The 14,390-nt window shown below is 29.9% G+C and overlaps 1 protein-coding gene across 2 annotated transcripts in view; it reads left to right on the top strand.

Annotated features, from left to right (window-relative positions):
- Positions 1 to 14,390, top strand: part of LOC107453275 (U8-agatoxin-Ao1a) — a 474,367-nt gene that overhangs the window by 413,447 nt on the left and 46,530 nt on the right. The gene's annotated exons all lie outside the window — the stretch shown is intronic.

Here is a 14,390-nt window from a genome sequence, read left to right as displayed (position 1 = left end):
CTTCATTTATTTAGCGTATTAAAAAAATTAAATTACCGAATTTTGTTTTCTAACAGCGAATAAACCTTGATCCATTGTGTAAAAAGATACCTGAAAATAATTTGAGTTTTTAAGATATATTTTGAATTTTTAATAAATTGTTTGAAAAACTACTACTACTTCTTTTTTCAAAAACATTTCTGTCACCACTAAAGCAAGAGAAAAATAATAGGAGATCGCAAAACGGTGTTTTAAACAACAAAAAATGAGAAGCAATGTTAAATAAAATATTGCGACAGCTTTATTACGATCACTGTGCTTACCCATTAGTCAAAAGCTTTTTTTTTCTGGTTTGACCCCGATAAACATTTCAAATCATGGGTTGCAATGCTATACCGATAATCTATCATAACCAATCTATCATATGCAAGACGAAGAGTCATAAAAGTTAACACATCTTTTGTTACCATATATTGTTTTTTAATCATTTTTGTATTTCTTTTGATGAGTTATTTATTTAAATAATGTGTCATAAAAGGGAGCAGTTGGGAAAAATGAGTTAAAATTGTTTGCAGTGCGGATATAGTGAACTCCCGGTTATAGTGAACCGAAATTTCGGTCCCTTGTAGGTTCGCTATAGCGGATTTTGTCTGAACACATATTGTTTCACTTTTAATGAAAATAAAATAAAAGCTACAGTTTGTTTTAATGTTCTGAAAGTACTCCATATTGTAATTATATATAGGGGAATATATTCATTCTATAGAGGGAAGCATCTGTTGCTTGTGAATTATTGTTAGAAAAGCAGAGAAAGTGCTGGTTTTGGTTTCTGCTAGAAAAAGCAAGCTATTCCAAGCAAAAAAGTATACCAATACACGCCATGGCATGCTAGAAATTTCGCTGGTACCAGCAAATATCTTTGCTAATTTATGCTGTTTTTTTTTTTTTTTTTTTTTTTTTTTTTTTTTGTTCTTTTTTCTTAGGCTGGTATATAGCATTTTATGCTTGTCTAGCAAACAAGTACCACCGAAATTTTTAACTTGGGTAAAAGGGAATATATTCGTTCTATAGAGGAAAATATCCGAGTTATAGTGGAAAATACATGTTATAATAGAAAATGTCCATTATTTCGTCAAAGATATTTATTTTAAAAAACAAAGTAGTTAATAAAGATAATATTTTTTTTCCTTTTGAGCTTCGTACGTAAATATTTATTTTCCTGTTTATTGTTTATTTTATAAAGTACTCAACACAATTCATTAAACCTCGTAAAATCCACTTATTTAACGTCCTCAAAGTATACAATGAAAAATATTGTTAGGTATTTATTTTCTAGTGTAAAAAAATACTGACTTAAAAAAGACACAACTATGTGCTGAATTAATCTCCTTTGATAACAACGTAAAAGCTAGAGTACGTTTGTATATTCTCCATAAGTACGCTATTTTACAACGAAAATTATCCATTTTATGTAGGGGAAATTATTAATTACGTAAAAAAAAATAATTTTATAGCAAAAGATATTAATTGTATAGTGGAATATAGTTTATTTATTGGTGAAAAGTTATTAAAAGAATGGATATTTTTCGTACTCTTTTGCTCAATGTTATTTAAATTCACTTAAAAAAACAAAACACTCAGTACAACTCCTAGAATTTTAAATTTCATTAATACTATAATAACCTTTTTATACATAAATTAAATGAATAATTTTTAAAATACGTATTTAGTTAATGAATTCAAATAAAAACTACATTCGATTCCAATGCGACCCATTTTAAAACAGAAAATATACCTTCTAGAGCAGGGGTTTCCAACTTACATGAGGCCGGGGGCCACAATTAAGCACACAAATCAAATGGCGGGCCGCAACTTTATCAAAATTTTTTGTAGGACTCTTTTATGTTTGAAGAAACATTAAATATTACTGTCAGAGTTTTACCAAGTTGTACAAAACAAAAGTATTGAATTACAAATTAAAATAAGAAGTAGATTTTTAAAAATATTTAATTGTTATTAATAATAATTTTAAAGACATAAATAAATAATAAAAATTCGGGCTACAATAACTTTAATGTGCGCCTATGTATTAAACAATTAATATGCAACAGATATCTAATTGTTAAGGTATTAAAACTTACATAGTAGCACACAAAATATTCAATGAGAAAATTGAGGTTGGTCTGCTGCAACCACCAGAGAATCGATATTTACATTTAAAATTTACAAATGTGTGTGTAAATATTTTCGTCCAAAATGAGTGGTTTCAAAAAGTTAAATCGGAGAATTTCTTCGAGAAAATTTTGGATACGCACATGCTAAATTATATTGACAAAACACAAAAAAAAAATGAAATAAAAAGGAACATACACGATTATTTTTGTATTTGAATAAATATTTTCTTGGATGCAAAACCTGAAAAATAAATTTCTTTGCACCGTTGGTATGTTAAATTTCACAGAAACGAAGAAATTAGGTTTTTTATAAACGAGAAAAGTATTTTAAACCCATGTAGAATTTTTACGAAAATTGTCCGCAAAAAATGACAACTAATATATTTTAGTTCGCGGGCTGAATACGGCCCCCGGGCCGCCAGTTGGAAACCCCTGTTCTAAAGGTTCGAGGTTGCCAGTTAAGTAATTTTATAGCAAAGAGTAATCAATACAAATAACACTTGTTTGTCCTGTTTTTAATGTTTAAACATTTTTTTTTTATCTCCATTATAAAAATATTCCTTTCCTTTTATAGCGAAAAATATTTACGTTATATTGTTAAATATTTATTTTCTCGTAAATAGTTTATTTTACTTTAAAAAAAAAACAGTTATGTGCTGAAATAATAATCCTTGATAATAAAAGTAAAAACTAGAGTGAATTTGTATATTCTTTAAAAATATGTCATTTTAAGAAGAAAAATATTCAATTTATAAGGCAAAATATTAATTTCGTATTGGAAATTATCCATTTTATAGTGAAAGATGTAGATTTTAGAGCAGAAAATATTTACTTAATGATAAAAAGTTTTTTAATAGAATCAGTATATTTCTTGGTCTTGTGTTCAATGTTATTTCCGAGTTCGTACTTAAAAAACAAAACACTCCCCACAATTCCCGGAATTTTAAATCCATTAATATTAATGAATTATTCTAGATCTAAGTTAAAGGAATAATTTCAGCAAAATTTTTTTTTCTAACTCTTAATAAAATAAATTCCTCCCAAAGTGTCCCATTTTGAAACAAAAAATATCTTTTATTATGAATGTCTTTTTAGTTGTTTTATAATAAAGAAAAGTAATCAGGACAAGTAATAGTTTCTGTTAAGCTTATAGTTTATACTTTTATTTTTATCTTTATTTATTTTTTTCTTCATTTATTTTTTTTTTCTTCATTTATTTTTTTTATCTTCATTAATTTTTTTATCTTCATTTATTTTTTATCTTCATTTATTTTTATCTTCATTTATTTTTATCTTCATTTATTTTTGTCTTCATTTATTTTTGNGCTTATAGTTTATACTTTTATTTTTATCTTTATTTTTTTCTTCATTTATTTTTTTATCTTCATTTATTTTTTTATCTTCATTTATTTTTTATCTTCATTTATTTTTATCTTCATTTATTTTTATCTTCATTTATTTTTGTCTTCATTTATTTTTGTCTTCATTTATTTTTACCTTCATTTATTTTTATCTTCATTTCTTTTTGTCATCATTTCTTTTTGTCATCATTTATTTTTATCTTTATTTATTTTCATCTTCATTTATTTTTATCTTCACTTTTTTTTATTTTACCAAAACAACAAAACATTTGACCGAACTATAAAATTCCATCAAAACTGACATATAATCGAGAGAGTATATTTCAAATTTTCATCTCTCTATTTTATTCCTTTTAAAAAATTCTTTTCTGAATATTATGAACTTCTTTAACTGTCAAAAACATTTCCGAGATGTACAAGAGTATGTTTGGTAATTTGAAATAAAGTTCTCGAACTGAAGTATACTTTGCTTAATCCGTCCTGACAAAGGACGCAGCATATTCGAACATTTTTAATTAGTTCGAAATTGAAAGAGAACGATTTCCTAGTGTTCTTCAAATCATCAGGCACAGAAGTTCCCGAGAGATTTAATCCCTGGGGGGAAGAAATTTTAATTAAACATCAAAAAACAAAACACCCTTGACATTCGGAAAGTGTGAACGAACTTATTCTGTCCCACGACTCGAACATTTTCGCTCGCCGTTTATTCTTATTAAATCTTAGTTAATCTTAATTTAAATAAACGAAATTAAGTATTTGAATAATCTATTACTTGGTTGCTGCGTAGCCTTTTCGATACATTAATTGTAAATTAATTTCTAAATCAATTAATGAGGAGTCTTACTTAATCTTTTCTGTATTATTAATAAGACTGACTCTCAATACGAATAATTATTTGTGCAGTGTGCAAAATAAAAAAAATGAATACACTGATTTATTTAATGATTTGCTTTTTATGTACTGAAAATCATGAATTAAAAAAAAACATAGTTGCGCCATTTTGTTAAATTACGTTTAATTTCAGAATCTTAGTCTTACTTTCAGTTCTCAAAATTTATGAAAAAAAATATTTAATCGTTTTTCAGGAAATATGTGTTCGCCGAAAATTTTCATAAAAATCTGAGGCCACTGAACATCACTAAAACACCACTTTATTGGCCTATTAAACTTGGAGGGGAGATTTCTGTATCGTGATCTGTGGCAGAATAATCGCCAAGTCTTGGAAACTTCCTGGCAGTGTCCGGAGAGAAACNTTTTTTCGTTTTTAAAGAAGCCTTTTTCCCAAAAAAAATAGTGCGTGGAGTCCCTCCGCGCTGAAGAAGTTAAACTTCGTAACCTGCGACGTTAATTGTTTTAAGAATCAGCAGTCGTAGAAGGATCACTAGTTCTATTCAACGACTATTTTTTCTGCTCCGCTCTCTTTCGTGCTCTGTAATAACGGTAATATTGTGCATTTTTCCCTCATGAACCTCTTGAACCAGTGGCAGTGCTTGTGGTTGCCTCATCGTCTCGCCATGGAAAATGTATTTGTATTATGTGAATGCGTCATAATGTAATTTCAAAAGAGAAAACCTAACAATCAATTGATATTCACAAGAGACGTACCTTGACATAACCTTAAATCCGTCGCATTGTCCGTGGGATTGTATTCACTCATTTTTTACAATTGTTATCCACTAAATTTGAAAATAAAAAATACTATCATATTAAATATATGTGTATCAAATCAAACTAAAAAAGCGATTATAGAAAAACAATACTTTTATGACTTTTATTATTTTTATGCTAGTGAGAACCAAAACAATATGGAAATGAATGAGGGAAAACTGGATCCTACCACGTGATTTCCCGGCTAATAAAAATGTAGCGTTAAACGTTTAACGCAACCTTGTTGGAAGTCGCATAAGAAGTATAACTTCAAAATCACAGAAAGGGACCAACTCGAAAGGCATAACTCGTAGCCACCCCGGGCTACGAGTCAAACACACACAACATGTTCTTTTAAAAACAAATTGCAAGTTGAAAAATCTATTTGTCACCATGGCGACTGTAGTTGGCGCAACAGATCACGATACGGAAATATACCCCATTTACAGAATTCCTTTTAAGTATTACTATTGTTTTATTATTATTTCTAGCATAAACATACATCATAACTTCTCACGGTTGACGTGTGGCGAATAAAGTCATCGCCAAGTCGACAAAAAAAAATAATGCAAACCTAGAGCAGAGCAGGAAGGCGTCTATTACAGTGTGGCGGCGGGCAGGCAAATTGAAGTTAATAAAGTTTCGTTTTTGCCGACCAGTCTGTGTAGGTGGCAGGGAACTGTCCTTGCATCAGAAAGGTTCTGGGTTCGAATCCCGGGCAAGGCATGGATGTTTCTTTCCCTCTATCTGTGTTCTATGTCCTTTCTCCTTTGTGTGTGAATGTGACCCGCCCTATAAACGGGTTGTGGTAGTGTGACGTGGGCGACGCTGTTCCACCGCCGTGGCTTCGCCACAGGTGCCCACTGGGTAACGAAAAGAGAATTAGCAGTTCTGGCACTTTCTGTGGCCAATGGACAATAGCTCCAAGTGCCTGCCATTAAAAAAAAAAAAGTTTCGTTTTTAAGCAAGAATGGGTTGTTTCTGAAGAAGAAAATACTCATTTGGTTAAATCTTTGGACGATCTAATATTGGATAATCAAATAATTATTCCATAAACGTCTGGAATTCGTCTTTGAAAAAATGCTATGTGCCGAAAATGAAGATCCCTGTGGATTCGCTTTTGAAATATTGAGTATCAGTGTTTAATAGTCTTGCTATCACTGTTCCATACGTCAAAATTAATATAATAACAATTCTGACAAATATGTGGAAGAATGATTTTATAAGAAACAAAAACAGTGTGTCGATTTTGGATTGCGTTATCGTGTGGTTATACAATCATTTATCACTTTCTGCTGTGAGGTTAAGTTATGTTGATCACTGGTCAGCGTTCAATATGACAGGAATTGATTATCGATTTGGCAAAAGGGGCACTTGCCCGGGACTCCAAAATACAATTTCAAAAAATTTAAATTAAGATTTTGATTGTACACTTCAGTTTAGGTTGCGACTTGCTGATTTATTCTTATAATAGTCCAAAAAGTGTTTTAAATTATTCAAAATTGGATTTGTTATCGAAAAAAAAAAATCAAAATAATGAAGCATTAGTATCAGTCCTTCCTTCTGCTAATGTGAAAAAAGTAGTGAGTACCTTATCTTCCAGTCAAATGTAAAATAAATTCATTTCAATAAGCGAAATCATGCGTCTAATTTTGCCAGGTAAGTCCCCAACGGCTTACCTTTCAAAATTAGCATTTTACTGGTGAAGACGCGTGATGCGTAGAGAAAATTTAGCAAGTCACGCTGAAGTAGACTGGTAAAAACTTAATTAAAGCAAAAGTAATATAAATTGTATAGTCAGTTAAAATGTTGAGGTCACTAAGTCAGTATTCTGTCCAGGGTCTCAGCATTTCCAAATGGGTGTCTGAATGTGCTAAATGTCAATTTTGTACCAAACACAGGGGTTCAATTCGATTGGAAATAAATGAAACAATTAAGTATCAAAAAATCAATTAGCTGAAACTGTTAGAAAATACAGCTGTTTCTTCTGGCACAGCTCAAATAACAGCGTAGTACTCAGGTTTTAAAACTTCAAATGGTTCAAAAAACTCTGTAGAGACTCGCATATCAGAGCACTATTGCAGTCGGAAACATATCGGAACTTTCGACACTTTTATAAACGATTCTCGCATAACTACATAATTATTGGTCCTATCGCTTTGAATCTCGAAGTTTTCAGAACTACAATGCCAAAATGGTTGCCAAGTATTGCCAAAGTCGCCAAAACTAGCACTAAATTGGCAAAAATGTCACCAAAATAGTCTTACATGATGAGTACATTAGGGGTCAATTTATCTTTAAGCTACGTTAGAATTGCGTATCTTTCCAGCCAATTCTCTGATTAAACTGTATATTTAGGGTCTGTCTGAGACATTTAGCTTCATGACAAATGAATATTCACAAAATTATTTATTTACAAATATTTAACTACATAAAAAGTAGATGAATGAAAATTATGATTAAATTTTTTAATTTTTGAAAAGTCACAGAAATATAAAAAAACATTAATCATTGATTAATTTTGACAATTTTATATTACTAGCTCACCAATTTGACAAATTTAAAAAAAAAGTTTAAAATATATTATTAAAAAAACAATGTTTAAGATATTTGTACCTTTTTAAGTTCTGACAGTTCATTTCAACAAAATACTATTTCAAGTTTAAAACTAAAGTTTTAATTCGAGTTTATGGCTCTCAGAATGTGGTTTTTTTACTTTTCTTGGCGAAAAAGCTTCAAAAAACGCGCTTAAACTGCCGAATACAATTAAGATGAAAAAGAAAACATCAAATAACGAGATGAAATAATTTCTAAAAACTCAAATTGGATAACATTAAAATACTCTTAATAATTATTCTGCAGAACTTTTTTATGAGGCGAATAGCAATAAAACAAGCATTATTCTGCGCTATTAATATTCCTCTCCTTCAAAAGAGCTAAAGTAATGGAGGAAAATAATAGTTATATAAGGGAATTTAGAACTAAAAGTAATTGCTTTCGAAGCGGATGTTTGGATAGAATAGGTGGCAACGGTTATTGTGTCATTTTTAGGAGGGAAAGGTAGTGCAGAGAATAGCCATCAGGACTTGCTGCCATGTCATTAGTTAATCTTTAGAGATGCTGCTAGTCTCTAACATAATGACACGAGGCCTAAAGTGATGTTTGCATTTCATCAGAATTTATTCTATTGTGTACAGATTGTGGTTTCTAGACGGTAATTAATTGAGATAAAGCCTGCCATCTGGCGGTGACAGTTTACTGAAAATCGCCCGGATGTACAATTTGTTCATCGAGTTCCAAGACTAGACTTTAAGATTTGTGTTCCTTGTGAAATCTTTGTATGGGTAGATTATAGATTAAAGCAATTAGTGTGCGAACTTTTTAAAAGATATATACATCATACCTTTCTCAAATTTTTATATACCTTCACCTACCCAATTATGAAATTAAGTGTATTTATAATAATAATTATAAAAGTAACAAATATCATCTCTTTTTTTTAAATATTTACTGATCAATGATATGATAAAAGGAAGTTAAATAATATTTCGCGTCATTTACTTAATTATGTCAGTTAACGAACAAACTATTTTCATTTTCATTCAATTTAATTTAATTTCTTCTATTTTTATTTATTTTTTCGAATTTTAAGTTTAATTAACTAACAAACAGTTAAAGTTAACCAACTAAGCTGTGGTAATTTCTAAATGCCCGATGGGATTATTTATTAGAATAAAAACAAATGTTGTCATATTTAATTACTAAACAAAATATTCTTTTTAAATCTCATTTAATTTCATTTACTTTGCATTTTTTAATTATGAAACAATGAATTAAAAAAAGAAACATTTAATTCCCCACTTAAACATGTTAAATTTAATTTTCGTTTGAAGTTTCTTTTAATTCAGGCAAAAATTTATAAAAATAAAATGGTTTAAACCGAACATTTTGAAACTTTTACAATTTAATTATTGGGGAGTAGTTTTCCTTCGCAAATTTAGAGAAGAATATATGAATCTATATTTGAACTTGAGTTTAGCTGAATATATTATGGTATAAATCTTAAATTTGTAAAAGAAATATATTTTTATGTACTTTTAGCTATTTAACATTTAAGCAAAAAACTATACAATTAATTATAAGTTTCTAAAAAAATATCAAAAGTAGTTTGGTTTTTGGTACATTTTATTCAAAATAAATTTCCCATTTTGCAAAAAAAGTCTTCGAAATAATTAGTATTTAAAATTATCTCTTCTTTTGCCTATCAATATCAGGGTCCTAGAATTGCAATTATTTATTTGCAAATTTTTAGTCTATCTTAACATCAAAAATGGCAACTGCTTTACACCTAAGCAGTGTACAACAAAATGAACTTAATTACAACTTCGCACAAGTTACAACTAAGTTTTCTCATAAAAATATGTTGAATTTATGATTCAAGCCAAGTTAATTTGGCACATCTGACGAATGGATCCTTCTTCCTTGACATTTAAGATCTTCAATTACTAACCTATGGGAACTAGACTAAGAAGTAAGCCTAAGATCAGATGGCTTGACTGTCAAGTAAGAGGATTTTAAAATACTCTTACAAATTTCAATTACAAACCAATGGGATCTTCAGTTACAAACCAATGGGAACTGGTCTAAGAACTAGACTATTTTTAGAGTTGCAACAACTATCCCACACAAAACTAATAAGAATATCTTCTTAGCGTCAAATTTGGCAGAATTGCAGATGCCTCGTCATTGTTGCGCCAAAAAACTATATATTTCTTTGACTCTAGTTCTTTTATTTTAAGCACTTTTTATTAAAGCAATAATTGGGTATAATATGAAAAAAGCACAACTACTTCCACTTACTAGGAATAACATTTACCTTTTAGTTTAATTAATAAACTGAGTTTTAAATATGTTTACTAAATTCATAAACTTCGGTAAAACAACAATATAAATTATTTCCAAAGGAACTAGACTAATACAATTTCAACCTGGCGAGTAGCGACTTATAAACAAGACACTTCATTTGATGCTTTTACTTGTTGCTAGAAGTCAGGTTCGCAGAAAATGCTGTTTACTAGTTAAATTTAGTAGGAATAACATGATCTGTGACGTAGGCTATAGTATACCCAATTGGGTATAATATGAAAAAAACACAACTACTTCGATTTAGTAGGAACAACATATGACGCAATGCTAAACGAATGGAATTTAGTTGTTGTTTATTTAGTTATTGTTATTAGTAGTTGTTGTTATTTGTTTTAGTTGTTGTTGTTTATTTAGTTTCAATAACTTTTCTTTATAATGCAATAAAATCTGGCGAGCAGCTATTTAAACGATCGAACACTTCGTTTGTTTATTTGTGGCTTGAAGTTAGGCTCGCAGAAAATGCCGTTCATGGGTTAAATTTAGTAGGAACAACACAACCTGTGACGTAGGCTATATTATACCCAATTAGAGATAAAAATTTAAAATTATTTGAAATTTATAATCTTTCTAATAAGTTATAGATATTAGATTTCCATAGTTATTTTCATTATTAATTTAATTTAGTTTAAATATAATAATATTTAAGCTAGATTAAATTGACCATTAAATGATCATCATATTCAACACGACTTCTAACCAATTTTCAGAAGCTGTTTAATTCCGTTAAAAGAAAATCAGAAAGTTTTGGCGGAGTTTATTTACCCCCTTTTTCTCCCGTTTACTCATAGACGAGACTGCGATAGCAAAAATTGTTCTTTAAATTTACAACTTTTACCATTTCGTTACAGTGATCCCTTAACCGCTTTCCCGATTCTCCCGAGTTAACTCGGGTATGTATATTTTGCAACTATTTATTGTCCCGAGTAAATTCGGGCACAGCAGAATTCGTCAATCCATTTTGTTTTATCACGTTTTTATTCGGCTGGAGGCAAAACAAAAAATATTGATAATCTGCTGTGATTGGAAGTTGGCCAATATTTGTTTGGGAGTTTTGCTATTTGTGGGACTGTTTTGTACCATACGATGGTTGATGTTGTTTATGATGGATGATGTTTATATAGAAATGGATGATGTTTATATGGAGAAAAAAAAGAGTAAAAAATGACATTCGCGAGCCAAAGTGAAAATAATGCAGATGATTTTTCTGATTACAAAGATGTGAACATATACAAAGACTAATATTTAAATTCTTCATTTGCCCGAGATAATTTGGGATGGTAAAGTGATGCTAAGTGAAAATATTTTTTTACACGTAAAAAAATTAAAATTTCAACTCAGAGCTTGTGTATTATGTTTTGTTTTAGTTCCTTGTATTTATTAATGAAATAAAAAAAAATATGTTGAATTTTTTCTTTTTTTTTTCTTCGAAAAAATTAGTAAGGGCAAGCAATATAGTAGTACAGTTCTTAACAAAGAAATCTAACATGCAGTCTTATTTTTTTTATTTATTTATTTTTTAGCAATCTTACTTATTTAAAAGGAAAAAAATGTCAAAGTTTCCCGAACTATCCCAGTTTTCAGAAAATCAGCATCGTTAAAATAGAATATTGTGAAGAAGTTTGTCATGTGTCATTGATCATAGCCAGAACTGCAATAAAATCTTACTTGACTATCACTTTACCAACAACTAATGAGAAGTTTCAGGCTCCCCCCCCTTTTTTTCCCCACAAAAGAATATAAGTTTGGCGGTTTTATACGTCCCCTCGCGGACATTTGCATTCTTTTGATGTCCTCTAATGACTCACTAGAGCTTCAAATGAATTTTTAATGAAGCAGAATATTTTTGGTTGTGCTTCCTCAGGAAAGAAAAAGAAAAGAACACAAAACCCATTGTAAACGACGAGTGCTTCCACTTCACTTCGAAAACTTTTTTTCCTTTGCATACCCTTAAGTGTAAATACAAATATCTCGTGAACCAAAAAAAAAATGGTGGAAGGCAAGAAAAGAATGTTTTCTTTGAGAAAACTTCCTCAAGTAGAGTTTTCTTCAAGGAAGGATAAGTGTGTAAAGATATCTGATATCTTTTAGGGAAGGTTTTATTCCTGCTTCGTATGTTAACACGTTTAGAAGCATTCATGGATTCAACTAATACTCTGTTAGATCGTATATAATTAAAAAAAAATCTAAACGCTTTTCTTTAAGGCTCGATAAACGTTTTTTAGAGGTTCTTTGTCTCGACGTCAATTTTCCATTCGTCCTAATAATTTGTATTATAAATATTTGAAGTGGAACAATTTCAATTTTTTTTAAATTTAAACAAAATCTTACACAGAGAGGCCGGGATAGCCTGGTTGGTAGGGCACTGGACCTATTTCCAGGTGGTCCTGGGTTAGACCCCAGTTTTCCGAAGACTCCCCGTGTAGTAAATGATGACTGATGTACGTTAAATCTGTTGAGTCGCAAAGTTCACCATGTTCCCATAGCAAATTAATTCCTCTGGGGGTACTAATCCAGGAGTTTCTTTGTCTTCTGGAATGGGTTTAAAATGACAAGGCTACGGAGTTGAACATTAGTAGCCGTAAGCCCAAAAATTGGGTCGGCTGTTCAACGATGGAGATAAGAAATAAAAAAATAATAATAATCTTACGCAGATGAGAAACTTTGCCTGTACACGTAGAATATTGAGAACACAACTGAGTCTTGGCAGAAACGACTAAGTTTTCTATTATCCTGATAATTGATATTCACATTGGTATAACCACGATAATCTCTGATTGATAAATCTCCGATAAAATCCAAGCATAGCAATCATTAAGCAGATAACCTCTGCTTAGAACTAAGGATAGCAATTGCTAGACGGATAAACTCTTCTAGTAATTAATAAAAAAAAGCCTCTGCTCATAACGAATGATAATTAGTTGCAGGGTAGACTCTGCTGAGAATTAAGATTACTATCATTAAGGAAATAACCACTTCTGAGAACTAAAGATAGCAATCGTAAGGAAATAACATCTGCTAAGAAGTAGCAGATGCAATTAAGTCAGTAGATAACCTCTGCTAAAAAAGAAAGCAATCAAGTCAGTAAATAATCTTTGATAAAAATGAAAGTAATCAATTCAGTAGATAATACTTTTCTAAAAAAGAAAGCAATCAAGTCAGTAGATAACTTTTGCTAAAAACCAAGAATAACAACTAGTGTAAAAAAAAAACGGAGACAAAACCCAATAAGAGAATAAATGTTCAGTGTTATCCATGATCTGGAATGGTGTTGCCCTTATTTTATTTCAAAACTTGTTATGATTTAGAAACGTGTTGTTTAAACATTCCTATTACAGATATTTCTGCTACGTAATTCAGTCAACAATCTGTAAACAAAAGCATTCTATTCTATATGTGAATTTTAAGTCCAAATAGTTGTTCAATATTAAAAAAGTAAATAAGTCTAATTCAATATTTTTTACTCTTTTTATTGATATTTTAACATTAAATGTGTAAACTTGCTTATACCGACAAGCTCGTTACCACAACAATAACATCTGCTATTATGAATTGTCGTTAAAATGGATATTTACTGTATTTACTAACATTTAATACGATGTTTTATTGTTACTAAATACATTCTTATTTGCACATTTTTGAAAAATGCCATGATTATATTTTGTCCTCCTTTAAATTCCATGAGACAAATTACGGCAATTTTACATACAGTTACCATAGCGATTTAATGATTTATGACAAAGTGCAATCTAAGTTAACCTTTCATCGACAAATTTCTAAACAAAGTGTGTAAAATGTCTTGATGAAGTCATCTTTCGTTATTTTCGTTCTTCTCAGAAATCAACGTGACATAAGATCGTTCTTAAAGTCATTTTCTTTGCACTCGCTTTAAGACAATATTTTATTCCTTTTAACGCCAACGCGTTCATGCCGTTTCTATGGTAACACTTAGCGAAAAAAAAAATATATGTGTTTTAGATGTTTTGTTTGCTATTTATCTTAATTCATCGAGCAGAATTTTGAAAAAAGAGCCCAGCTAAATATAGTCGGTAAAAACTCATAGAAGTTGAAGTCGTGAAGACATAAATAATAAATGTCTGAGACCTTTTCATTTAAGTAATTATAAATGTATAATTAAAGAAAAATAATACACCAGTTAAACATAAGGATGGTATTTTTAAAAAAAATATGAACAGCAATAGGCGTTTTCATTTTTCTTTATGGCTAAGTATTTGAGGTATTTTGTACATTAAACTGAAAACATTAATATTATTTAGTTTATATATATATAGTACCATACGATGGT

The sequence above is a fragment of the Parasteatoda tepidariorum genome, chromosome 2, assembly GCF_043381705.1.
Source record: "Parasteatoda tepidariorum isolate YZ-2023 chromosome 2, CAS_Ptep_4.0, whole genome shotgun sequence".
In the NCBI taxonomy this organism is placed as follows: domain Eukaryota; kingdom Metazoa; phylum Arthropoda; class Arachnida; order Araneae; family Theridiidae; genus Parasteatoda; species Parasteatoda tepidariorum.
The sequence above is the reverse complement of the archived record's forward strand: the minus strand, read 5'-3'. Positions and strand labels throughout refer to the sequence as shown.